Source organism: Amblyomma mixtum, chromosome 1 (genome assembly GCF_055824585.1).
Source record: "Amblyomma mixtum isolate Tamu chromosome 1, ASM5582458v1, whole genome shotgun sequence".
NCBI lineage: Eukaryota > Metazoa > Arthropoda > Arachnida > Ixodida > Ixodidae > Amblyomma > Amblyomma mixtum.
In genome coordinates this window covers 284,336,121-284,362,539 of record NC_143012.1, presented here as the reverse complement: position 1 = coordinate 284,362,539, position 26,419 = coordinate 284,336,121, and the positions used below count along the sequence as shown (strand labels likewise).

The following is a 26,419-nucleotide window of genomic DNA, read 5'->3' as shown; positions in this document are numbered from 1 at the left end:
CCTAAGGACCTCATAGCTCCCTGTTTTCCGGCATGTGCAGCATACTCATTCCAAACAAATTCGTACGTGATGTAATGCTGAGCTGCTCTGGACGGTGTTTTTTCTTTTCCCTTCTGTGACAGCCGATATTTTCATGTACTGAATTACTAAAACAAGAAAAATAAAAACCCGACCACAACTTCCTTTCACTCTCTGAACATGAAGATTAACAAGACAACCAAAGAAGAGACGAAGATTCACGCAGAGAACGGAAGGAGAAAAAATTATGAGCGTGACCTAAATAAAAACTAAGAAACGAGAACCAATTGTCCTTTAGTTTTCTTCAACCAGCCATACAGGACATATTAGTGTATCGTTCACTCGTAGACATGTTTCTCGTTATAACACGAATACGTTTAGTTATTCTTACGAAATCTGTCAGTCCAATTTACGCCAGTGATGCCCATTGTTGGCCTCAAGGCACGTGCCATCTTGAGCCATTTTGACTTTCTCTTCGCCGCTATCAAGCGCATCACTCGATGTGATCACGTGGCGCGCTAAAAATAATATAGCACTTAACATAATAATCAACCCATTGAGGAAAATACTTCAGACACTCGTAAGCTCAGAGTCCGCGAAGACCCAGCTCATCCTGCAGCCGAGGCCGAAAGAGAGGGCAAGGGCAAGATCTAGATGTAGTCATGAAATTTATGAGCATTAACACGGGAGCGCATGGCAAGTATCCTCAAGACCTACTTGTGGTGACACGCAACGGCTGCTTTTAGCAACGTGGTGGAAAGGGTTATGCCGCCTTGCCTGCTTCCAGCAAGCCGAAGGACACACCTCCCTTTCCGCTTTGTTTATGAAAGCGGCCGCCGCGTGTCGCCACGAGTAGGGTTCGAGGCTATCTGCCTCGCGCTGCCGTGTTCACCTTAATAAATTTCATGACTGTACGTACATACCGCGGAGACCCCGCAGTGCGTGCAGCCGAAGCGTCCGCAAGACGGGTTCAGCGACAAGTATGCATCAATCAAGACGGAACGACAGAGGCGCCAAGAACTAGCAGCACGTGCAGCCCAAACGGAGCCAAGGAAGGGTAAGAGGCAAAAAAAAGCGGAAGGGGCAACGAGGGATCTGGGTTAGCACTTTTTTTTAGAGCCAGTCTGGGTGCAGTTGCTAAGTCTGCGCTCGTTGAAATGCATGTTATAGATACTAGCCGCCCTGTGATTTCTCTTTTTTATTAAATTTATTTTGGACGCAAAGTAGCCGTGTCTGTTAATTAGGCGAGAAATTTGGTGAGAGAGGATGGGTCAAGTTTCATTTATTAATTACGCTGCAGTACTAAAAGAAGCAAGAAGATTGCCGATGTATTGCATAGCCAAGAGCTAGTTTAAAAGAAAAAATGCGCGAGTGCAGGTGGCATTAAAGAATGAAGGCCTCAAAATTACCGAATGAATAGCATCTCCAAAGTGAAAACAGGAAAATGTTTCTAAGCTAAATATTATAAAAAAAAAACTAAACGAAACTTGCAAGAACAGTAATTAAAAAGGACGAGCGATTTCAGATTTGCTGCCGCAGCGGATATTTACTTAATGAGGCTGACAGGTATGGGGAATAAACAGCAGAAATACCCTCGCATAAACCCTATTTCTTGCGAAAGATATCGCGCTATAAAAAGGTTTAAAGTGAGATCACGCCAGGGCAGGACTTTAACTAGGCTCTGCCTTTTTTATACTTTGGTCTTTGCGCTGCCAATCGAGAGCCTCGGTCCAGAGACTTTTTAATTAGAGGGCGGCAAAATGAATTCAGGCAAGTTGTGCACATTCCCTTTCTTTCATTGAAGCACCACCGAGGCCACACTTTCGGTGTTGGCGCTGCCGTCGCCAGGACATAGATTTGAAGAATTGCAGCTTGATGGAAAAAAAAGAACGCGTGTCTAATTTTTTTGTCACGTCTTGCACCTGTCCTCCTTCCTGTGCTTCATTTACGTGCGCACTAGCACGAAAATTCCGCAATCTTGGGAGTGTCGCCAAACGCGCAAAGATTTCCGGTTGTGAGGCTTTTATCTGACCACCCGGTAAGCTTATCTTAGTACAGTTGCAGTTAATCGATTTTAGCAAAACATGTATCGCAGATTGCCATATTTCCGCGTTCTGAACAATCTGTACTTTTTCACTTTTCTACAATGTTGGCTCCTAATAGCAAGGGAAAGAATATGCAAGGGCGACGCCAAGAACGAAGACCTCCTTCTTAACTTATTCAAGAGCAGTTGGTTGTGGGAAAGGTATGACACACACAGGTGGATGGTATATGACAAAAGCATCCTCAGAAAAGAGAGATTCCTTGAAAAGTAGTTAAAGTGATGCAGTCCGTTATAGAAGTAAGTAAGCTTAAGGGTGAAGAACTTGCATGTAACCAATTTTGGCTTCCATTTAATTAGGGTTCCAGTGATGCCCTAGCACCTACTGTGGTTTGACGGTGAAGAATGCAGAGTTTTTAAACGTATAGTTCGCAGCATCCAAATGGCTTCTTTAAGGTAGACTAATACCCTTCTTACAGGGGCAAAAACGCTGTTAAGCGAAGCCACGGCTGGCCCATGGTGCACGGTGATTCAAACTGCAGTTACGCCGCTAATCATGATTATAGCGAACCGAGATTGGCGATCCCCGTTTGCGTCGTTAACTGAGAAAATGGCCGCATGTGTGAACGGACGATGCCCGTCAGCGCGTCCGAGTGCGAAAAGCTCACGAGCTGGCCCTCTTCAACAAAATACACTTTGTTGCGAAGGCAACACTACGCTAGTAGCCGAGCCATTTCGCGGAGTTGACGAAAGGCCATACTGCGCATGCGCGAGGAGCCGTGACGTCACACGGCGCACAGCTGGCGCCCCGCCGCCGTTGCTGCGCGGGTGACTGAGAGGTACCGCCGCCGCTCTCGCCAGTTGCGCAGTAGCGGTGCATAGCTAGAGTGCCGGGGCCGCCACCGCTGCCGCGCTCTCCATCGGCTCTCACTCTCTCCTCGTTGCTTTCGCAATCCTCCAGGTTTAACCAGAGCTAAACCATTGCCAATTTCTTTCCCAGGAAATAGCGTTTCAAAAGCAGCACATTAAAATAGGCGGTGCCTAGAGTGTGGTCCGACGGTGCTTTCTACTGTCTTCGAGTAGCGTCCGACGGCGCAGCAGCATAGAACTGCAGCCCCAGCGGTGCTCAAACGACGCATTAAAACGGCGTATAGTCGAAGAAGATGTGGTCCATGCCCCATTATGAAAGTAGGCGACAAGTTCGCAAAGCTGGCAGCACTGGATGCCGCGAGCTTACCGCAGTGGTGCCGTCCGCGAGCGCGATGGACGACGGCGCCAGTGCGCCCGGCCTAGGTAGTCACATCGAAGTCACATCGGACAGCGCTTTGAAAAAATGAAGTGATTTCAACGACGCTTTATCTGCGAAGCTAGCGTACCAGGAGACCGGAAGAGCTGAGCCCCACCTGCATCGGCTGCTATGCGATTCTGAGCAGAGGCTAGCTTTTATCGCAGTTTTTACTCCTACTAGCAACTCCCTACAGTTCAGCGATCCTCAAGAGTACAATATTCATTTTTGGCATTATTCATGCCAGGGCTAATTATTTTCGCAAACAAGGAAATTTAGCAGGATTTTTTTACTCTATCTGCAGGAGTTTTTCGCGCCCATTGCACTGTGAACATACAGGGGCTACCATTAGCTATCTACAAAGCTCTCTAGGAGCTTCTTCTGATTTTGTGGCCGCAGGAGGTAAATTCGATGCAAAAAAGGCAAGCGAAAATGGGGTACCTGAAATAAATAATAGTTTTAATAATATGGGCGCGGAATTCATTCCGTCATCCTTCTCAGCAATGCATGGTTCCGGACAATCTGCCTCTGATCACCGATAGATACGTGGCAAAGCATCGCGGAACGCTTCCGCTCCCGCCCTACTGCAGCCATAAAAGCGGCTCGTCTTGCCAGCAACAACTGGGACACGGCACTCTTCACGGCCTGTACTCACCTCGCTCTATGTATCAGGTTGGTTACATGAAATCTTCGCTTTGTTACCGGTCGAATAACGTTTTACTTGTAAGAGTGTCGTGTCCCCTGAACAAGCGTTTATTGTGCCACTGGGTTATTTGCTCTGGTGCTCGTATATTGTCTGGGCTGGAATGCTTGGCTTTTTGACTCATATCTCTTTTTGTGCGAGCTGTTGCTTCTGTGTGGGGATGTGGAGCTAAACCCCGGTCCCATGACAAAAGCCGAAGCGGAACAGCTTCAGCAGATCGCACAGGTACTCACTCAGCTTAAAGCAGACCAGGCAACCGTTCTGACAAAGCTAACAACCATCGAAACTAACCAATTAGAACTCGAAAACAAGATTGACAGCGTGATTGCGATGTCTACTGCAATTGAGAACCGTATTACGCTAGTCGAAGAATCAGAACGGAAGCTTGAAGCTAGACTGGACGATCTCGAAAACAGGAGCCGAGACTAAATCTGTTTTTTTTTTTTTTTGGAATCAGCGACAACGAGCCGAAGGAAACGTGGCAAAGATCCGAAGAACTAGTCAAAGGCGTCTGCCAAGACAACCTAGAACTTGATAACATACCTATCGAAAGGGCGCACCGGGTGGGAGCGTACCGGGAGGGGAATAACCGGCCGATCATAGCGAACTTTGCAAGCTGGAAAGCACGGGATAGTGTACTACAAAATGCGCGCAAATTTAAAGGCACCTCTTTTAGTGTCTCGGAAGACTTTAGTCGCACTGTCCTGTCCAGGAAAAACGGCGTCTTCTCTGGAACTATACAAAAGAAAAACGAGATAGAAAGGAAATCCGTGTACAGCTAAAATATGATAAGGCAGTTATAAATGGCGACACATATATATGGGACTTCGACACGAGGCAACCTGCTTTATTGAGAGCGCGTGCGCATTCAAACGGGGAATGACATGCAGATAACACACATCAAAGCCACATCATTGACGTGGCTGAACCGAAAGAATTTTCGGTGCTCTTGGTAACCTGTAGAAGCATCAGAAATAAGACGGACGCTTTTTCCTCTATGGTAGCAACAGTGCAGCCGCACGTTGTACTAGGCACCGAGTCCTGGTTAGAAAATAATATTATGAATAGCGAAGTATTCCCACCGGGGTTTACTGTCTACCGTAAAGATAGACATCGGCATGGCGGAGGCGTCTTTATTTTAATATCAAACGACCTGCCTAGCGAGGAACTTCAATTTCACAGTGCTGCGGAATCCGTTTGGTGTCGAGTGAGCCTCCCAAAGGAAAATAGACTAGTATTTGGATCCTTCTACCGTCCACCCGATAATAATGAAACTCCAATTCATAATCTTGCTGACATTTTATCAGTGCTATCTGATACCGTTTTTCTGGGCGGCGATTTTAATCTCCCGGAGATAACATGGACTTCCAAAGGTGCAATAACTAATAAAGCACGAATTAATACAACTTTTCGTGACCTGATTACATTGAATAATTTAACCCAATATGTTTTAGTTCCTACTAGACAACAGGCTACATTAGATCTAGTACTTTGTAACGACCCCAACGTTGTGACCAATTTGTCTACGCAACCTGGCCTCAGTGATCATGATGCGGTGATAACGAACTTAAACATTTCAGTAGTACCGACTCGTCTGCAACCCCCACGGCAGGTATTTATATACGAGAAAGGTAATTTTGACGCCATCCAGGGAGAATTAGTATCGTACTTGCCAATCTTTCAGCGTCTCTCAGAAAGTAGCGACGCTGAGCATTTATGGTTCGCGTTTCGCATGAGAGTATTGGAACTCCTAGAGAAATATGTTCCTAAAAACTTCCTGCGGCTAAGGAAAAAACATAAACCATGGTTTAATTCGGATGTACGTAGGTTAATACGGAAAGCTAGAAGTGCGTACAAAAAGTGCTCTAAATTTAATACTTCCCTCAGCCGCCAACATTTAAAGGATGCGAACCGGATGGTAAAACTAGGTATCAAGAATGCGAAGCGCTTATATTTTGCCCGGTTAAACACAGATCTGAAACAAAACCCCAAAGCCTTCTGGAAATATGTGAAGACAAGTAGAACCGATGACACTTCCATTCCCGCACTAATATCGAATGATACCACTATAGAGACAGACGCTGAAAAGGTTGAAATGTTTAATCAGTACTTTAAATCGGTGTTTTCTGAGGGACTGATGCCTGCCACAACCGCATCACTTCCTCCTAACTGTGCCTCTGATCACTGCATGCCTGAAATAAACATCAATGTACATGGTATTGACTGTATTTTACAAGAACTGGACCCCTCTAAATCTATGGGTCCTGATAGAATCCCACCCTACATTCTAAAGAAATGTCACGGCATAATGGCACAGTATCTCTGTATCATATTTAGAGCCTCGCTCGAAACCGGGTTGGTTCCACAGGACTGGAAAGTCGCGGCTGTCAATCCGATCTTCAAATCTGGAGACAAGAAACTGGTGGAAAATTATAGGCCTATATCTTTGACTTGAGTTTCCTATAAAATTTTTGAGCATATATTGTACAGTCAGTTATTTAAATACCTCGAATCCATTAACTTTTTTACTGCTTCACAGCATGATTTTCGTAATGGGCACTCTTGCAACACACAATTAGTCGAATTTCAGCACTTTGTAGGTAACTCCCTCGACAAGAATAAATATGTAGACGCATTATTCCTAGATTTCCAGAAAGCGTTTGACACAGTTTCGCACCCCTTGTTAAGTATCAAGTTAAACTCTTTGAACACACATAATAAAACCCATAACTGGATATGTAATTACTTAAACAATCGAAAACAGTGTGTTGTTATGAATGGCTGTAGCTCATCATACATAACCGTATCTTAAGGAGTGCCCCAGGGCAGTGTCCTGGGGCCACTCTTATTCCTGATATATATAAATGACATTGTAGATGGCATACAGTCTTCCATAAAACTATTTGCGGATGACTGCGTTGTTTACAGGGAAATAAATTCACCATCAGATGTATTTATCCTGCAGAGCGACCTTGATAAAATAGTAAATTGGTGTCAGCGTTGGCAAATGAATCTGAATATTAGAAAATGTAATCACGTCCATTTTTCAAATAAAAAGTTTGAACTTCCTACACAATACATTTTTGAAAACATAACCATAAAAAACGTCTCAGAGTGCAAGTACCTTGGTGTTTATTTTATGCAGACTCTTAAATGAAACACACACATACAGCAGTCAATATCTAAGGCAAGTAAAATGTTGTACTTTATTCGTAGAAATTTCAAATCAGCATCAAAAGATGTTAAAGAAACACTTTATTTCTTGCACGTCAGATCTATCCTCGATTATGCCTCCATTATTTGGGACCCATATCAGGCATACTTGATTGAAGCAATAAAAAAACTCCAAAATCAGGCTGCACGCTTCGTATCCAATAATTATAACCCCTTCCAAAGTGTCACTGAGATAAAATCACTGCTGGGCTGGGAACCGTTAAACATCAGAAGAAAAAGTTTGAGACTTAAATTCCTCCACCGCATCTTCTATAATCAAACAGGAATTGATAGCCGTAACTACCTTTTCGAACCAACTTATGTCTCGACTCGGCACGACCACTCCAAGAAGGTGCGCGAATACAATACTAACACAAACAGTTTTTCTAAATCATTCTTTCCACAAACTGTGAAAGACTGGAACTTGCTGCCGGAAGAGTGTGTTTCAGTCTTTGATAATCTCGATTTTTACTGTCGACTGTATTCCTGACAATCTAATCCTTTCCTACTATTGTTCAAGATTTGTTACCTTGAATAATGTTCACTTATTGTTTTGTTTTACTTTGATGTTAACTTCGCTTAATGTTCTTGTTGCTTTTTGTGTGAAAATGAATACGTTGTTTTGAAACTGTCTCCCCTGCGATAATGCCTTCGAGGTGACGCAGGTATTCTGTAAATAAATAAATAAATAAAAACAGAGGCAGCGTTTTTTTCCCTTTACAGATAAGAAAGCTGGGTATTTAACATAAATCAAATCTTACGCAGTTTATACCAAGTATTTTTTTAGAAGGTCCAAAATTTTTAAAGAAAGGTAAATGCCTTTAGATTTATTTTAACCCTGGGTCTATACTGAGGGCTACGGCGGACGCCAGGTAAGAGGCAAACTACTTTAATTCGTTCGCTGATTAACTGAATACGTTAATTAACTTTTATAATTTTCATTTTAGGGGATATCTTGTATTAGCAGAATTGTAGATCGTCTTCCGAACAGTCCAGCCAAGAAATAAATATTTTCATGAAAAAAATTGTTGCGCGCGTTACGAAGCGAGAAAAAGTCACCCTGGTAGGCAGATTCACACTGTAGCATAGCGTCAGCGAGCGCCTGTGACGTAGTTCGCTCCGCCCTGCGCTTTGTGTCAATGCGTTTTTGTTCCAACGCGGCATCCCATGAGGCCGCGGAGCGAATCGAAACAAGCAGCGATAGCGCAGGCCGCCCGTCCGGGCTTCAGGTGATATCAGCCGTGTGACGCAAAGCGCAGGGCGGCGCGAACTACGTCAGAGGCGCTCACCGCCGCTGGGTTACGGTGTGAAGATGCCTACCGGGGTGACTTTTTCGCGCCTTGTAACGTGCGTGAAAAATTTTTAATGAAAATTGTTTTTTCTCGATTGGACTGTTTGGAGGACGATCTCCTATTCTGCGAATACAACAGAACCCCTAAAACAAAAATTAGAAAATTTTATGAACATATTTAGTTGATCAGCGAACTAATTAAAGCAGTTTTCCTCTTGCCTGGCGCCCGCCGTAGCCTCCAGTATAGCCCCAGTGCTAAAATAAATCTAAAGCAATTTACCTTTTTTTTTTAAATTCTGCACCTTCTAAAAAAAAACACCCGGTATATTCAGACCGGACTGACGTTGGTTTCCATGAACATATCTTATTATCCATGCAATGTTGTTTGTAAACATCAGAAACTATTTGTCTCGCATCCTACTACACTATGGCAAGAAACTATGCAGCTGACATTTGCATTTTCGTCACCTTAATCTCCGACAAGACCTTTTTCTAAGTTTTTATTTCACTACCAGGGGTTTTCACTACGGTAGTGGTCACTCTGCCCTCGAAGTAGGTGTCATATATAGTTGCCTAGTTTCATTTCTACTCCATCTTCGACATTCCGAATACCCGCCGCGGTGGCTCAGTGGTTAAGGCGCTCGTCTACCGAGCCGAAGTGCCCAGGTTCTAACCGCGTTTCAGTGGGGGCGGAACGCAAAAGGCACCCGTGTGCGGTGCGATGTCAGTGCACGTTAATGATCCCCAAGTGGTCTAAATTATTCCGGAGACCTCCACTGCGACACCTTTTTCTCTCTTTCTTCTTTCACTCCCACCTTCCTTTCTTCCTTTACGATGCGGTTCAGGTGTCCACCAAGATATGCGAGACAGATACAGCGCCATTTACTTTCCTCAGAAACCAATTATTATTATTATTATTATTATTATTATTATTATTATTATTATTATTATTATTATTATTATTATTATTATTATTATTATTATTATTATTATTATTATTATTATTATGAATCCTGGTCCGAACATCATTTTCAGCTGCAAAATGTTTGTTTTGTTTTTTATACTACATATTAATTGCAATAAGAAATGAAATCCTTTTCAAAAGTCGCTCGTGCATTCTGTCAGAAACGATTCCAGTTAGACACTCGGAGTTTTTGAACCTTCAGGACCAGTGTCCAGTTGAGAGCAATTAAGTAAATTTTGTTAACGTAATAACAAACTATTACAAATTATAATTCATACTTTGGAAGTAATCACACTGCAGCTACACGCATTCTACATATTACCAAGGCTGTAACGCGGTGAGTAATGGCGATTCGTAGTGATCAATTTTTTTTTATTTTCCAAAGCAAGCGTCTGCCTTTGGTGCAAGGTACCTGCATAGCGGATTGTTCTGGATAACTTTAACAGTCTAGATTTTGGAAAGCCACAAAAATTTCAACACATAAGCGATTATACAGCCGGCCAACATAGATATGTTCAACGTCCCACTGCCTGTTTTTAAGCTCGGTACATTATGTTCAGCACCAACTGAACACAGCATCCGTAAGTTACGCCTCCTGTCGTAACATTAACCATCACGAGCGAAGCAGCCTTCAAGAGCTGAGGAATAGGCTGGACCTCCTAAGGCTGGAAAATTAGGCTAAATACGAATGAAACAACGGGAAAAAACCACTACCCATTCACGGAAAATTGCTTCATCACTGAAATATCTAAGCGTCCAGGCCGCCGGCGAGTTGGGGGCGCAAATTGAAGCCATTTGTGTGCGTGTCAGCTGGAATCAGGTCCCCGGACGGTGCATATTTAATTCCTCTCTGTAAAGGGGGCTCTCGGTGCATTACGAGTGCCATTGCGATAGGTCACCCTACAGCTGCCTGGCAGATGGAAATGAGCATTCAAATGAGCGACCTGCGACACGCCAGCGAAACTGCGGCGCAGACTTGCTAAACCGCGCAAAGTGCTTTCTGCGCACCTTGACATGAGTGACGGATGTTGGCGGCGAGAGGATATTTGATCACCGTGTCACTTTCAGTCACACTACTATGCCATAGTTCTAAGCTTGCCATAGTCATTAAGCATAGAGTCCGCTTTGGTAATGTGATCTCCAGTAGGGTACTTCTAAAGCCTGCAGTGTTTTTGTAAGCGCAAAAGCATTATTCCGGTGGGTAAACCCCGACCAAGCTCGTGCGATGTTTAGCACTTTGTGCAAAGTATCTTGGGGTGTTTGTGGCGAAAGAAAAATAAATCGAACATATATTGCCGCCACTGGGAGTATTACCCGAGGCGGCGCTAACAGATCAGCTTCGCTGGCCGGGGCTACAGAGCACTAGGTCGCATCGGAGCACGCTTCGTGTTAAATTGCAACACACCCTCGTGCAGTGCATTGCACGTCATCGTCATCATAAACTTCATAAAATGTGCGGTGCTGTTGCTGTTACCTCTGAAGCGAGGTCTTAGACAGAAAATTCTCTGTCTTCATCATTGTCGTTATCTTTCATGCAATTCTGCTTTCCCACGTTTAAGAATTTTTGCGAAAATTTTCTGCCAAGTTTTTTTAATGCGAAGTAGTTTGTGAAGCTACACTAATTGAAGCTTTCCTGCAGCACGTCTTACTGAACCTTTGCTTCTGTAAACAACCAATTTCGCCGCGTTTAGGTGAGCCCAGAGACACACTATTGAGCTATACACACATTCATTTGTTTACTAATTTGAGGAACATTTTTAATAATGAAATCTAAACGAGGGGCTTTGAACAGCATAAATGAGATCTACCTCAGCATTGGTGCGTGCCGCAACGGACACACCTTGCACCTCTCATGCCTATAAACCGAGCCCCGGAGTGCTTGTGTTGCGAGTGAGCTTACGGCGGAGGAGTGGCAGATCTTGAGAAATTATCGTGCCTAGTGGCGGGAGTTGGTTAACGAGAATAAAAAACAAAATCTTTAGTGAGCGCCTGAAATCGCCTGAATCGTTCACTTGGTTTGATAGCATTGATAATGACAGCTATCTTGCGTACTGTTCTTTATTTCTTTTTTGATTCAACAAGACCCTACAGTATTTATTCTGACATTCATACTTTTTAGCGTATTTAACTTTGGTCTTCTTTTGAAAGCTGTCTTTATTTTGTGGTTTAACTTTTCAGTCATAACTTACGTTTCTTCTACGGCAATGGAGTATTCGTGAAGTAGGCGACTAATTTCTCTCTTCGGTCACTCCCCTTTGTATTACTTGACCATGGCCACATTGGCAACGTTTTGCGGGTTATGAATGCAGTCATAAAAGATCGGGCAACTGAATGGTGTAGAGGCGCCAGCATGCGGCGCCACCAGGGCTAAAACGCGCCGCGGAGTGCCGCTGCGCCAGATCTGTAGCAGCACCACCGCGGGTGGCAACGCAGTGGTAAACCAGACAGAGCCGTTGCTCGGAGCCCTTTGTATTAGCGCCGAGGGCGCGCAGTAACCTTTACCGATTGGATCAATATTCTCTCGTGGCAGCATCGCAGTCAGTCGCGGCCTGTGTTCGCTGTGCAATCTTTGTGTTCGCCTCGCACTCTTCTCATTGAAATAATTTCACGCTGTAGACCTGCGTTTCACATATGCTCTTAATTACACCGCGCAATCGTGCCGCCCGCAACACCCATAAAGATATCGCGTCATGCCCTTAAGGTAGAGCTTAAATGTTGCCCGAGTTTTTAAAAACTCTTTTCAGTAATGTTCTACCGCTATGTATGCCGCCCTCTATGAAACAAAACCGCAAACAACTCGTCATTCAGGCTGACAGTGCAGAAATTATTGGGCCATGCTCAAGGCTTATCGTATTTGGTTGATAACTTGGTTCTGTAATGTTACTTTCGGCTGCAAGGTACCGTTTATGTACAGGGTTCTTAAACACATCTTATATCAACGACTTTTTCTAAATGACAGGCGAACTACCTCAGCGTATCGACATACAACCACGCGTGATACATATCAGAACAAGTATAAGTTCACCGTTGCTTGTGATACTTGCTTTCCAGCTCATAAAAGCAGCCAAAAGGGCTCCATTCATACGGGCCAACGAAGTAACTGCCGAGAAATATAAATTACGTGCTTTGGAAAACAACCCTATTGAGAGGATAACTTTTCCTTCGGGGCATTAGGGTTGTCGCTTCCATGCAACCACATCCTTCGGCTACTTTAAAGAAAGCTATTCTCAAGATAACGGACTGGCATTGCTTGTTGCCGCTAATCCATGGTAACAATCATTTTGTGAATCTGTTGATCGAAAAAATTTTGAGGTAAATATTTCTGAAAGTAGTGAATTCCACACTGAATGCGCCATTATATACATGATATTGAAGTATCATAATGTGAACTTCATTGTCCGCACAGAAAAACTTACCTAGCACAATAGCGCGCAACAAACCTAACTTGAAGTTACAGTATGAATAAAGTCAATCTGGAAGCTTTTCATAACTCTTCCCACAATGGCAAGGATGCAATGTGGGTGATTCAGCGACCACCAAACAGGCTCTAACAAAACTCTGCTTCTTATAAGGAACCTGTGCCAAATTTTGCCGCATCGATCTCAGCGCCGTAGCACAAGCCTATTGAAAGAATCAAGCAGTTTTTGGCGCACTCGTAGTGCTTTTGAATGCCACCTTACTGCACTTATTGACATGAGCTTCTGCTCTCTGTCTACGCCACACATGGCAAGCGTCAGCTGCCTGGGCTACGACGAGACAACCTAGGCAACGAATATTATCAGCCAAACGCGCTCTTCTAATCGTTCAGAATGTGGTCTCAAGCTTGTAGTGGCCCAAGCTGCTGACGGCAGAGATTTTATTCCCAAAGTGGAACACTAGCGTGCCGCTTCGGTAGTACAGGTTCCTTGTACCAATATAGCCGACAACTGGACAAATAAAGACAACTATACGAGGTCTGTTAGAAAAGTATCCGACTTTATTTTTTTTTTTTTTGCGAACACCTGATGAATATGGAACAAGCGCGCTTGCATCACGTGACCTTGAACCTTCGTGCGCATGTACGAATATTTTCCGACCTGCCGATAGCGCCAGTCGCTGGGACGCAGCATTTGAGTGAGGCGGTGCGCAGTGCTCTCGTCGGTTTTTTATTGCAAGGAAAATGGCGGAGTGAGAGGAGCAGCGCTACTGCATCAAATTTTGCCATAAACTGGGCGACAGCCAAGTGGAAACCATTCGGAATATTCAGACGGCTTTCGGTGACGATGCTATGAGCAGCACACAGATTAAGCTGTGGTACAATTGATTTAAAGATGGCCGCACATCGGTGGAGAGCGAGCCACGCTCCAATCGGCCATCAACATGCCGAAATGACCAGGTCATTGCCGAACTGAACGCTGTGGTGATGCGGGACCGTCGCGTGACTATCCGAGAAATTGAGGAAGAGGTGGACATGAGCAATTTTTTTGCACATTCCATTATCACCGAAGATTTGGCCATGGAGAGAGTTGCGGCGAAATTCGTGCCGAAGCTGCTCACGGTGGAGCAAAAGCAGCTTCGTGTTGAAGTCTCACAGGACATGCTGGATTCCGCAAACAGTGACCCCGGCTTCATCAACATCATAATAACTGGTGACGAGTCTTGGGTGTACAGGTACGACCCGGAAACCAGATCCCAGTCGTCACAGTGGAAGCATTCCACGTCACCAAGACTTCAGAAGGCCCGCCAAGTGCGCAGCAATGTGAAAGTGATGCTGACTGCTTTCTTTGACACCCTCTGTGTGGCAGACCACGAGTACGCACTCCACAGGGTCAAACAATGACCAAAGAGTGCTACAGGGATGACCTTTGTTGCCTACGCGATGCTTTGCGGCGCAAGAACCCGGAGTTGATGTCAACAGGAAAGTGGCGCATCCATCACGACAATGCTCCTGCACATTCCTCGCACTTGATTCATTCTTTTTTGGCGAAAAACCAGACTCCTGCAGTTCAACAGACTCCTTACTCTCCTGATATGGCCCCTGCAATTTCTGGCTGGTTCCCAAAATCAAAAGGCCATTGAAAGGAGCGCGATTTCAGACAAGGAAGAACATTATGGCTGCAACGACAGCTGAGCTAAACTCCATTCCGAAAGGTGCCTTTTCGGAATACTTCCCAAAATGGCAGCACCGCTGGGAGAAGTGTGTGGAGTCCCAAGTAGACTACATTGAAGGTGACTAGGTTTGGAACGCTCCAGTTATGCAAGTTTTTTTTCTACGGCCATAGGTTGGATACTTTTCTAACAGACCTCGTATAAATTCTGTAACCGCTATTTGCATTGTGTCTTCGAAATGCATACCTCCATTGTAATGTTGTTCAAGTCAAGAGGAATACACTTCCGAAATGCTAATCTACATGAAAACTATAGGAAAACTCTGTGGCCCTCTCCCGCCTAAAGTATAGTTACGCTTTACATCTCGATACCATTGCATTCTTTTTTTTCTTAAACTCTTCCTATAGCAGCGTATATTGCGTTTTTGGACAGTAAGCAGAAGCATCAGGTTTGTTAAGTGAGGCAGCAATCGAATATGATATGCGGACGAGGTTATCTGCTTTTTCTTGTTAGTGCAGGTTAGCGCATTTCTTCACCAGGAGCCAATATGAGCTCATTTATTATTCTCTAGCGCCACTAGAAGGAGCACGGTTATTGCATCTTGAAGCTCAGCTACCAAAGAAAGGTAGAAAAATAGAACATACAGCGCGCCACGTCACACCAGAAAATGAATTAGCGAATCATCGTTACGATATTTAGTATGAACGCTATATCTGTGAATCGGTAAGAGCAAGATACCGAGAAAGACCGAAAAGCAATTTTCAAACGTATGACTCCGAAGAAAAATGCAATACTTAGTCTGGTGAGCAGAATCGATATCACAGCGCACAAAATCAATGCGTTAACAAGGCGGGGGCAGATCCAGATAATAGAAGCAAATACAAATCGGACGAAGCTTACATATTTAAGCTTCACACTGAAGAGTACATATTTGGACCGAGGAAACATTTAGCAGGAAAACGCCACAATATATCGCACAAGAATGTACAATTCTTTGCTTTATTAGGATTCAACAGATACGCCGCGACCACGTCTTGCAGAGGAAGTATACAAGTGAAAAACATATTCGGTTACACATGAAATTTAGACATAAAGTGCGCAAAGAAATGCGTGGTATGTATGAAACAAGCATGAAAAACAGATTGACCAAAAGCCGCGTGGAGGTTGTTAGCTGCTTTGAACCGAATGATGCAACATACTAACTGCCCTCAGCTTATCGACATACAACATTATTTATTACATAGTGATAGGTTAAAAGGGGTACCCGCTTGACAAGGTTCCTGTGTCCTGTGCAGTGAGCAGTGCTATTCGACGGCGTCTCTGTCACTTTGTTTTGTACATCTCCAGTACATATTCACATTTCATGGTTGAGTGGAAAAAAAAGAAAACAACGAAAACCCGAGACAAACATAAGCATGATATCCATACAAAGACCCAAGCACCACTGTCTACGAGGAAGAAAAAACATGCTCATAAACGGTTTCTCTACATGAACAGGTTTTTGGGCGCTCAATAACCGACTAGGAAATGGAGGTGTCATGGAGATTGAGCTTGAGGAGGTTCGGCTCCCTGTGTCAACATTTCCTTCAGTTAATTTATTAACGAGTGATGGTTGTTGATATGTTCTCATCAACGACAAATATGTTTACAAAAACGTTTCTATACGTGAAGTGCAGTAACAGTGACCGATAGTTCTTCGTTTTTGCTGTAGTCTTTTTTGCGGTAGTTTTTGTGTATTCAAAAAACTCTTCGGCACAGAGTTTCTACTTGGGAAAAAGGGGTTGTCAAGGGGGAGTTTGGGACTCACTATCTCTTGACATGAGGGAAGAGTTTTGTTGGTGGAGCTTAAAAACATACTTTTGTTCACGTTTTATGCTGCATAACAATTTTGCTGTTGCCACTATACAGCAAAAACAAGCGCTGTGAAGACTGAGACGCTGTAGTGAAAATCGGTAGGACATTTTACCTGTATTTCTAGCTCACAACTTTATGATTCTCCTTCAGCAGCCTTGTTTCTTTTACATTATTGGTAAAGCAGCCTGAGATCACAGCCGGTAAAAGAGTGCAAAGGTCTACAAATCAAGTTACCCTAGAAGCGAGCAAACAAAAAATTTGAATGACACCACAAGCAAAACACCCACAACTACGCTTGCATTGAAAACCGACATGTTTGAAGGGGTGCCCGAAGAGAGAAGCGGTCCCCGTGCGTACGTACATACACCTAGGCAGAAAGAGAGCAGAGTTCTCATCCCTAGATACAGCTCAAAAGAAACTGCCTCATTTGAATATATCTGGTGAGCCCGGAAGTTTCACGCAAGAATATCGCTCGCACGCGCAAAGCAGAGAAGATTTCACTGAACTCCAGCTCAACAGTCAGTTCTCGAGCCTCGCTGCTCTTCTCTTCTACTTGGGGTGGCCGTTTCTTTCCCGGTGGTTCTTGGCAGTCGTGCATTCCTCTTGACTCGCTCGCTGTAGAGGTAAACAGGCATTTAAAGTACCCATCTAATCTGAACAAACACTGCGCCACAAGTGCATACAAAACGATCGCACCAAAGTGCGAAATTCTCCGAAGCGGGGCATAGCTGGGCCGACTGGCACTTGTGGAAAGACAGAATTATACGCTCGATCCCACGGGATGCTTAGCATTTGCATATCATTAAGAAACTTGTCCGCTCATATCTGCACGCCAGCGCTTCATTGCTATTGTCTCACTTCAGAAAAAAAGTAAAAATGTAACAATTTGTTTCAAGCATTTGTATGCTCGGAATGTAGCAAAGAAAGTGTCGACTTTTTCAGCGTTGTTATTTCTTGCAGAGAACGAAGGGCTCTAAATTAATTTTTAAGACAACGTTTTCTCTTTCTCTATGCCAGGATAAAGTGCTTGCCAAGAGAACTACACCGTTTAACTTACATTAATCATGGTGCAGTTAATAAGTTCGTGCGCAAACAAAAATAATCTGCAAATTGAGCAGCAGGACCGTTCGCATTTATTTCATATTTAAAGGCAGAAGCTCCCAACAGTTAAAAATTCACTTTCAAAGACGTACTGCGTAAGTTTTCTCAAGTGTGATCATGCGCGCTCTTCAGTACCCTCCCGAAATATACATTTGCGGAAAATTCAAGAGCTCGCATGCAAACATGTATTACTGCCCAATATGCGCAATCGTTGAAGGTGTAAGTGGGCATATTTCCCCAAAGCCAACGTCGGGATGAGGCAAGCAACATCGATCGCCTCAATGGGTTTCAGTGCTTTGCCCGAATTAGCCCTCGCCAGCGTCAGCTTAGCCGCCTTATCCTGAAAACTTTCCTAATTGGACCCCACAACGGATCCTCTTCCGCCTCCCGGTAATGTTACCTTCCCTGAGGTATCGACACGCTAACATCTCTAGATTTCTTTAAAAAATGTCTTCTCTTCCCTGCAATCCTTCGTTCTCCTTGCTAGCAACTGTATAACAATAAAGGGGAATAATTATACCCACCGCTAATACAATGGGTACAAGCTTCCGCCTGTCTGGTGTTCGGCTTCTTTAGGGTGAAATGCTTGGGAAAGGGGTCTCTGATCCCACCATGAGTAGAAGAAAAAACTTTGTTCCATGGCGCTCTTTGGCAGCAGATGCCCTTGCGCCATAAAAATTCTTCGCCAATTGCCTCGAAAACGTGTTGGGTGCCCTGTCCAATACCGCCTCTTGGTTTTAACTTTTAGCCTGGATTTCAGTATTTTACGTTTCTTATGTGACCTACACTGCTTCCTTTTTTTGCTTATCGCTACCCCAGTATTTTTGTTCATTCAGTTTATTTATTAGTACTTCGAAGACCCACGAGTGGTATTACGTGAGGGACCTCTGTGACGAAAGAAAGGAAGGATTGTCTGTATCTTGTCGCGCCGTTATTAATTTAACGACCGGGGTTCATCGTTACCCTCTTTGTTTCGGCCACATTACTGAGACCTAGCACGTTTCATTTGTTGCATATCATTATCATAACTGCCACAAAAGCCATTAGTCTTCGTTGCGTCATCTTCACTGCAAAGGCCTCTCCCGCAGAACTATCATCATCAGCTTTGACTACGCCCACTGCAGGGCAAAGGCATCTGCCATGTCTCGCCTATTAACCTTGTCCTTTGCTCACTGAACTGTCCCACTTAGACATGTTTTGAGTATGAAAGCAGTCTTTCGATGGGCGAACTCGAGAAAGATCTTGCGATGTTTGTATGCTTGCGGTATTTGTGAGTTTGTTCCAATTGAAATAAATAAATCCAATATATATCCGCGACTGGAATTCGTACCCACGACGGCGCGAACAAATCAGTTTCGCTGGCCACTGTGTCATAGCACGAGGCTATCGCTGTAGCTGAACATGCCTCGTGTTAAACTGCAACGCACTCTCGCATTGTGAATTACACATCGTCTTCTTGATAAACTAAAGCTACTATCAAACTAATATTTGCGCTTTGAGGTATGTAGTGGTAGTGACAGAGATATGTGCGTTGTATGTTTTGACGTGGACGATGTTGGAGCAGAAATATGCCACTAGAGCAATGCGCGTTGGCGTTGACAACACTGAGGCAGAAACGTGGCATGGAAGCATAGGGCGCCGGCGTACTTTAGGTAAATTGGCATTGACGATGAAAACGACCACGCGCATAATTGCCTCCGTGCGAAGTGGACACCTCAGTCACGCTTTTAGGTGCATGGCGGAGGTGTCCACCTGCAAAAGACGGCTTTCGCACATTCCGGGCTTAACAATGCTAAACCTCAAGCCATTTTTTTTTTTTCATTTGTCAAGCTCGTAGTTCTTAAGCAAAAACATCGCGGGAGTGTGACACTGCTGCACAATGATGTCATGGGAAGAAACGTATGCAATCAGCGTAAGAAGTTAAGAACAAATCTGCCGCTACGAATGAGGATGGTGCTGGTGAAGTCCCATGGTGAAGTTACGTGCAACATGCACCCCAGAAAATAGAAGGTCGGACCGCCACCGCCGTAGCACAGTGGGTAGTTCTTCAGTAATAAATGCTTTTGCCTCCTGTTGTCAGCGCGCAGAGGTTGGCTTAGGCACCAAAATGGAGAACACAGAGGCAATCCCACATGACCTTTGGCGAAGCTTTCAGCCTGCCTGGTGTCACGTGCTGCGCTGCCGCCGGAGCAGCGTATGCGTCAATAGCGTCTTCATGCCCGCGTGATGGGTGAAGCTATCACGCGGCGCGAAGCAGCCTAATTTTTCCCTCTAGCCCGAGAGGCACAAGAGCACCTCTGGTGGCACTTGATAAGCTAGGTCACAACACCGCGCGAATTGCCTTCTTTACTTAATGCATGCAATACCTAGTACACAGGTCCCGTGGCGCCATCTGTAAGCACGGCCAGGAACCAGCTCTAATTTTTGTTGTTCTTCGATGTGATGGTCGGCGGAGGCGATGACGGAGGCGTCTAGCAGCGGCGAATGTCCCAGAGTTCTGTTCAGCGCGTGCTGACCCCCCCTCTTCTTTCGCCCGTGGCAAGCGCTGCTCGCGCGGGCCTACATACATATACATATAAAGTACCAAAGAAAGCCAGGTGCACTGTGACTGGTGAAGCAAGGCCAAAGGAAGGAAAAGGGGCTGGCCTATCAATGTCTATGACTCGTCCAAGATTACGGTTAGCATTTCTTGCAGTGAATTTCATGCTTACGTTACTGTCGACGACGAGATATTCTATGTATTTTTATTCTACTCTCTAACAAATTATATGTCAGCCTTAATAAATTGTGCTATTATTGTCCGATTTCAGACCTCACAATTTAAAAACAAAACAAAGAAACATTCCCCTGTGCTACCTGGTTTCGGTGACTGCTGGCTTCCTTCGTAAAGAAACAACATAAAATACTTCAGTGCGGAAAGAATAGATTTTCAGCGCTCATGGAAGCTCTGGTTGACCCACGGGTGCGAAAGTAAGGCAACCGTCCACTATTTCAGCGCTTGACCTAATACTAGGATGCTGTACATGAACGAGTCCTCTTTGTTGTCATTGGCGGCAGATACAACCCAATGACGGTTAAGTATGCTCGAAACAGCGAACATGCATGAAATTCTTTTCCGTTTCTTGTTGCAGATCTTGATCCTGCTTGCCTCGTGGAATCGTCCTCAAGGCGGCGCGACTGCGCAGTTGTTTCCACTGGCGCAGAAGCCATATGACAGCTTCTAGCGCATAGATTAACCTACAGCCAGACCTATTCACTGCGAGAGAACGGCCCCCTTTTGCGACAACGTACCCGAGTTTAACTTGGCCATGTTATCGTCATCGACTGATGCATCACCTTCAACATCCTACATAAGAAGTTGGTGCCGCTAGACTCTTCCTGTTGGGCATGGAAGTACGGCAACAGCGGGCATGCATCAATCGCCTTTCCATCTCTTGGGGCAGGTAGGTTCCCCTCCCTAACTGTTTTGCAAAAAAAAGAAGGTAAGGTTATTTTTTTTGCTAGTACCTTCACACTCTCAAGCACTGTTTTTTTTTTATAGTCAGTGTGTTCATCTCAAGAACTTTTTCCTACTATCTGCTGGTGTTAAATTGATCCTATGCCGAATTGGCTCACCATCTCTATGAAAATACTTTCGAATAAGAAGGAGTGCCTCTTTCGGCTTTCGAAGCGCATTGTCACTCCGAAACAACGGTGCGCATGAAGCGGCGTTCTACGAACTTATCGCATCAAAGGAGCTATCAAAAAGACATGCTTGTTTTATTCTGGATAACACGCTGCCTTCACTTCTGTGTACTCATCTATCAAAATTCTGAAGCATTATGAGACCCAAAGAGCGAAAGGTTATTCAGCATTTTGATATTATGATTGGACTAATAAAATAACTAAAATTACAAATGTCCTGGCCCGTACCACATAGTGTAACGGGCTTATTCTAATCAGAAACAGAAAATAGCAACGAATAAAAGGGAAATTTGTGTAGCAAAAAGAAATTTTTCTTTTTTAATTTGGCAGAGACACAACTGCTTAAGTGTGAGAATGCGAAAACATTAAATTGCTGAATCATCCTACTTTGCAGAATAACTATGAGCCAAGACTTTCATACGGTACGTTTGAACATTTATGACTACACATGTTCGCTTGCATGTGTTGTGAGCTCAAACACTGCCGTTCTGACATCTATACATCTTAAATTAAGTTACTTGTAAACTGCTGAATCATGCTACATTTCAGAATGATTATGAGTCATGACTTTCACACGTTTCGTTTCGTCATCCATGACTACAGTTGTTCGTTCACATGTGTTTGACCTCGTACATCGGCGTTCAGACATCATCCAAATTTAGTGCATTAGATGGCGACGGATGCCGGTTTTTGGGCTAATGAGACATATAATGCTTTAACGTTAAGAACTGTATTGGATAATGCAGTTATTAGTGCGAAAGCGTTACGCATTTAATGCTAAAGCATTGGACAAATGTAAGGCTATATTCCATTTGAAGCTACTTCTTTATCAAACACATATATGACCTAAACATGAATATGCCTCATCCATATAGCACCCCGCACAACTAACGTTTATCAATGAAATAGAATCGCTTCACAATTAGTGAGCTCGATTCATCGTTTTGCAGTATTTCCTCACAGGTGGCGTTTTAATAAACTCGAATATCTAACTGATCTAACAGTTCGTAGAAACATTGCACCCCTCCGTTTTTTTCAGTGTTTTCTTTGATAACCAGACACATAAAATTGAATATTTTTCTTCATTCGTATGAATAAGGATGACAAAATGTTGTCGTCCTTATTACTGAAACAAATGTGATATTTAATCCTTTTCACCCAGCACGACCACGGAGTGGAACCACCGTCCGTCCTTCATCGCCTGCAGTGAAGACCCGTCACTTTTCAAGGCAGCCATCACTAAGCATATCATCGAACAACTGTATGCATTGCGATTTTGGTTATTGCGTGTACTTTTCTGGCTTGTATAATTTTTTACAGCCACCACCTCTGTAGCGGCCTCTTGGACCCTTGAAATATTGTAATATATAAATGAATGCTACAGCGAACAATTATAAAAACATTAGTGTCATGATACCACCTACAGAAGCTTATTAGTCAGCGGGCCTTTTCAAGCGACACTTGTAACCTGCTCCTCATAAAGTACCTGAGCTTCTTTAATGTGAACGCTGACATCGCATAATCCACACGCGTATGTGAATTACGTCATCAACGAAATGGGCCGCCGAGGCCATGATTTGATACCGAGATCTTTGGATCAGCGCCCGAACCCCAAAGCGACTGAGCTACTGCGGCGGGCACCTAATTCCTACAGTCTAGACAAGCACTTCCTCACAGTCAGGAACGAGGTCGCTATTCGACTGAATCCAAAGTGCGAGCTACATTCGCTTGGCTATTCTCCAGGACTTATCTATACACGCCACGCTCAGCACAGGGCATTTTTCTTCGCGTTTATAACAGCGAGAAAGACAACACCCCCTCCCCCCCCCCCCTCCCCCCCCCTCCCCCACATGAGCCTAGCTTTAGCGTCAACCCGCGGTATAGCTGGCGCGGTGTGCCAGCCGTCACTAGGTGTGTTTATGCTGCTCACTCATAAAAATGTCAATAAATGCATGGCTAATTACGGTATTACGGTGCTATCTTACTAGAACTTGTTTTGCCGCGTTTTTCGTTGTATATTGCTCAATATTTAAGGGCGAGTTACACGTAGGACTTCTGGGCCTTTCACGTGTTCCTCTTAATGACAGAGAAATAATGTAGCGCCTCTGCTGTTGTGCCTAGCACATCGACATTCAGCTGGGCACTGAGACCTCACAGGCCCGTTTGGGCGTCCCAGAGGCCCATTTTGTCGTCTCAAAAGCGACTGCCTGTTTGGGCGTCAGCTGATTAGTAAAGCTCTCCGCGCAGCAAAGGCTGCTGGAGTCCTCAACTAGAGGCCTCGACCATCTGCTTCCGAGAACCTTCGTACTTTTTGATAAAAACATTCGCAGTGGCTTAGCTCTGCTATGCCAGGATATACGTAGCGTGAGCAGTGACGTCACGTGGCTCTGCGCCCCCGGCGGCAGCAGCGGCAGCGGCGAACGCGCGCGGCAAGGCGACGGCGAACGCGCACGGCGAGGCGCGCCAGCGGTGTGCAGTGACGTCACTCACTCCTCGCGCATGCCCAGTATGGTCGATGAAGAGAGCACGCGAAACAGCGAGACTATGGCCAATATAGCTCACGTTACAATATAAAAAGTCTTTCTGTGAATATCACTGGATTTAAGCGAAGTTAAGTCATAAGACTAGCCTAGCTGGTCTTTATTAAAATATTAGGTGCAAATCTCCCTTCGCTCATTTTACAGCAGTACTCGCATTCCTTTTATAGCCCCAATGCAGCTCCTCACTGTCCTCTCGAGACAACCAGAGCGCTTTCTTATTAACAGAAGCCTTACCTTTATTCAGCACCCCACGCTGGCTCATTTTTTATCATGGGTAAATTCTGTATTGCATAATCCGCTACGCACTCCATGACTGGCCCTTGTTGGATGCCTTTCTTAGAAGCGCCTAGAGATGCACTTAGGAGCGCCTGAGAGGATTGTCAAATAAGACTCATGACGAAAGTGTGCTCTACCCTGAGCCTATATCCCAGGCAGGACCTGAGCGCATTGATTAAATTTTTGCCTCTTTTTCGTTCTCCTATTTTTGTTTTTCCTCTCGTAGCGCCTTTGTAATACTCTCTGGGGATTTCGAATTTCTTCCATGTAGGGTTCTCCACGTGTGCAATCAATCAAACTGTGCTTACCTCATGTCGCTTCATAAAAACACGGTTCTTCTTGAAGGCAGCACTGCAGACAATGTCTGATTTGCACAAAGTGCCTCTTTTTACACTTGGCTGACAGCTCTGTTCACAACTATAAGGAAAACAATGATATGCGAGCTGCCGTCAAGGTGATCCAGTACTTTATAAATCCCTTTCGTCATTGAAATCTTCCTATTGAAGCAATATTTTAGTATAATATGCTCACAGCGAAAGACTGAGTTAAACCAAAATGCTTGTTTTTCACATGCTGGGCCATCCAGCGAACAAAATTGCGTGAAATTACTCGTGAAAATATGAGCTGCCGTAGTGGGGAAGCTGTTGAACTCTGTGCATTGTTCTCGTTTCGGTGGCGCACGTGCGCACGCCAGTGATTAGACCCCTATACAAGTCTGTGCACATGCACACACTTCTTATTTTATGTACATTAGCCCTCAGGCATTGAGGTCAACGTCATATATCAAACCTCGCTACTTCCATGAAGACGTCCACGCTCGCCTCGCCGATTCAGGCAGCGCGTAGCCCCAAGCGCTTATGTAGTTCGAGTTCCCTACGGCCGGCAGTCACGCCGTGCTATGCTTTAAACACATCACAGTTGCGGCGACAAGCGAAGTCCCAGAGCACCGTAGATAGGTAGCCATGAGCAAGAGCACTGCGTGTGTTACCGTTATTGGGGCCACGTTCATACTTACGCCGGCTCTCGACGACGAGAAGGACTGCAATTTTTTTTCTATCCCGTTCTGCCCGAAGTACTGGCCACTCCATCTCCCGTGTGGTTTGCCTCGGACAACGTTGTCCTTGGATGTCGGTAGCAGGCCATCGCTCCTCTCTTGACAGCACCACTTATACCTCGTTGGAAATAGCAGGCTTCATTTTCGTGTCCTTCGAGGGCGCTGTCACTCGCAGTTAACGGACGCTTGGCAGATCTAGGAGTACTGACCTAAGAATAGTCGGATTAACGAGTCATCAGGGCTTGACAGATTGTCAGTGCACATGTTCTTCAAGAGTTAAAAATTATTTTGAAAAGAATTGATTGTGACACAGCATGTTTTTTATGCATCTTAGCACTTCCACAACTTAACTCTATCTCTTTAATCTGATAGTTCCAAGTTATTTAGAGGGAGTTCTCAATACAATTGCATTTCACAAAACTGAGGCCGGAAAATTACGAATTAGTGAAATCCTGAGTGGGAGCAGAATTTCACAGAATGCCCACAATATGAAATGAAATGGGAACTGCAATGCTGCCGCGACTTTTTTTTTTTTTTGCGCAGCGCGGCCGCCCACGGCTTTTTGTTTTTTTTTTCGTGATTTGGTTAAATTCGTGCATGTTTCTCCAGAATTCTTGTAATGTTCTCGCGAGGATATGTCCTTCGTCTAGAGCATAGCCACTGATGAGAGTAAGGCTACTACTTTTGAAGGCCAGCGTATATCGCACCCGTACTGAATGGGCCGTAGTTCACCCAGAAAGGCAACCCAAACGCCGATTTTACACCAGAAGCACTACGACAGATAACACAGAAATTATAACAGATAACAGAAATCGGGGCTCCTGAAGTGAAATCTGCCGCCGATATTTCGTTCGCCCAATTTAGCCTGTGTGAAATAATAGTCCGTTGCACGGAGTGGGAATACTCAAGCCCCTACCACTGTAGCACTGCCGACGCCCTCGGCAACCGCTGGAGGCCTGAGCAGCCGTCATGCGGTTTTCGTTATGGCCTTTGTTAATTTTTTATTCAGCCCCTGTCATAACCCATTCATTCGAGAAACTCGCCCATCGAAACGTGGTTATACAGCCTGTCACATTCGTAATAGCTTGAGGACGCCAGGGAAAACGGAAACCCTATCTGCGCTTACCTCCGTCGGATGGCGTTCATCGTTGTTTTTTTTTTTTCCAAGTTGAAAAAGATATTATAGCCGCCAGATTGGGTGGAAACTGGTCTGCTAAACTCATTAGAAGTTTTCAACTGGTAAATATGTGAATGATCGAAAATGGGCAGAATTTTGTTTTGTTCGAACCTTTTCCTCCATCGTTACG

At 44.6% G+C, this 26,419-nt stretch overlaps 1 long non-coding RNA gene and 1 pseudogene across 1 annotated transcript in view; both read left to right on the top strand.

The window, feature by feature from the left end:
• Window positions 1–22,573, top strand: part of LOC149371925 (uncharacterized) — a 248,700-nt gene extending 226,127 nt beyond the window's left edge. Inside the window, exons 2-3 of the long non-coding RNA XR_016292116.1 lie at window positions 20,690–21,001; window positions 22,405–22,573. This is a non-coding gene — a long non-coding RNA (uncharacterized LOC149371925). The remainder of the gene's footprint in view (window positions 1–20,689; window positions 21,002–22,404) is intronic.
• Window positions 3,852–4,930, top strand: LOC149371926 (uncharacterized; annotated as a pseudogene).
• Window positions 22,574–26,419: the final 3,846 nt, after the last annotated feature.